We start from the raw sequence: 1,941 nt of genomic DNA, 5'->3' as shown, positions 1-1,941 counted from the left end.
AGAAGAACGAAGAAGAAGAAGAAGAAGAAGAAGAAGAAGAAGAAGAAGAAGAAGAAGAAGAAAGCAGAACAATGGAATGAGAGGAAAAAACTTATGAAGTAATTCCCAGTGCTACACAAACGAAATCCAGTCAAAAAAATGCAAAAACGGGTGCTCTTGTTTTTTTTCTTTCTTGAGAAACAATGGCGGACGAAGAAGAAGAAGAAGAAGAAGAAGAAGAAGAAGAAGAAGAAGAAGAAGAAGAAGAAGAAGAAAGAGAAAGCAATTGGGCGACTTGAAGCCAGTAGACTTTTCATAGGGTTTGCTTTATCTTGTAAGAAATAACCATCATGCATGTGTTAAGCATAACGCTAGCCTTACTTCATTTCATAGCTAGGAGAAAAGATTGACAATAAAGAAACTTAGGGCTCTTCGCTACGCACTTAGGATAGCACTTCGGGAGAAGAAGAAGAAGAAGAAGAAGAAGAAGAAGAAGAAGAAGAAGAAGAAGAAGAAGAAGAAGAAGAAGAAGAAGAAGAAACGAAACAAAAAAGAAGAGCCAAAAATGGTGGAAACGGCGCAGGCAAATAGAAAAATTGGCGCGTTTTTTTTTTTTTGGGCTCTGTAGGGTTTATATGGGTTGGGTCAAAGTGTTAAAAACAAAACTTGGGGGAAAAGTGTAAAAAACAAAGGTCGAGGTCAAAGTGTTAAAAATATAACTTTGGGGCAAGTCAAAACTCCCTAATTACTAATCCAAAGTTTATCATGCCTACTCAATTAAAAAATCTAGGGTTACCCCAATTCAATTTTCAAACCTTTTTGTCACCTTTAATTAAAAGCCCCAAGTTAGTTTCTATGGTCAATTTAGCTGAAAGTACAATTTTCGGTACATAATTAAACGCGACAAAAGTAAATTTTTAGTGGAATATGTACATCAAGTACTAAGAACCACCCCCACCGTGTCTGCCAGCTATGAAGTCCTGGTGCGAGACTTGCTTAATACGGAGGTGGCCTTTTCCACTCGAGAGCAGATTTGCTCTTTCTATCAACTAATTTTCTATGGTCGGGAGGCTCCTCAATTCTGGATTGATCCGCTGGACCTCGAGGCCATAGTCAAAGGCCACCTCGAACCAATCGAATTTTCTCCTTCCGCTCTCGGAGAGGTCTTACAAAGTCTCTGTACCGAGAGGCATAATTCTCCATTCTATGAGGATGTTAAGACCGCTCAAGCACAGCATTTTCAGGGCTTTTTAAACTGAAAAACCCAAGCCCAATTGGAGATACAAGAGAGGCGAGATTTGCATACAGAATGGGAATCTCTCTCGAGAAGGTTCCTAGCCCCACAACCCAAAGCGGCGCTTCTCCAAAGGCGATCCTCTCGAGTTTCTGGCTGTTTCCGTCATTGAAGTAGCCTTTCGTCGCCCTACCAAACGAAAGAAGTCACTATCAAACTGCTCGCCCTATTGAAGTACCAAAGGTGCGCTCCGCCCGGTGACTAGGAAATGGGTTTGCCCTTGAATTGAAGTGATGAGGTCGGAAAGAGGGAAGTAGGGCTCCTATTGACTAAAGGTTGGTTCTTCGCTTTCCTTTAGAATGAAAGTTGCTATGAAGCCCCTCTCCAACCAGTCAAGTGGCTGAACGCCCCTACTACTTACTTTGTTTGATTCAAAGAACAGCCCCTCCAACTAGTTGTATGGGGTGGGGTGCTTGTGAAAAGCTGCTTTGGATATGAGTAATTCCTAAAAAAAGGCAAAGTCCGGTATTTGACGAAGATCTTTCTATCAATAGATAGGAATGAGTGTTCGATATAGGGGATAGGATCCATCTGCTCTTTATCTCACAATTTTTTTGTGAGAGATCGAGATTTTTTTTTCATCGAAAACGAAGAAGGCCGAGGATGGCCTACGATGCGTCTTATCTGAAGGGAACACACTTTTTTGACCGCCGTGGTATGATTGTCGG

Source organism: Lycium barbarum, chromosome 12 (assembly GCF_019175385.1).
Source record: "Lycium barbarum isolate Lr01 chromosome 12, ASM1917538v2, whole genome shotgun sequence".
Taxonomy (NCBI): Eukaryota; Viridiplantae; Streptophyta; class Magnoliopsida; order Solanales; family Solanaceae; genus Lycium; species Lycium barbarum.
This window is presented reverse-complemented; position numbering follows the sequence as displayed.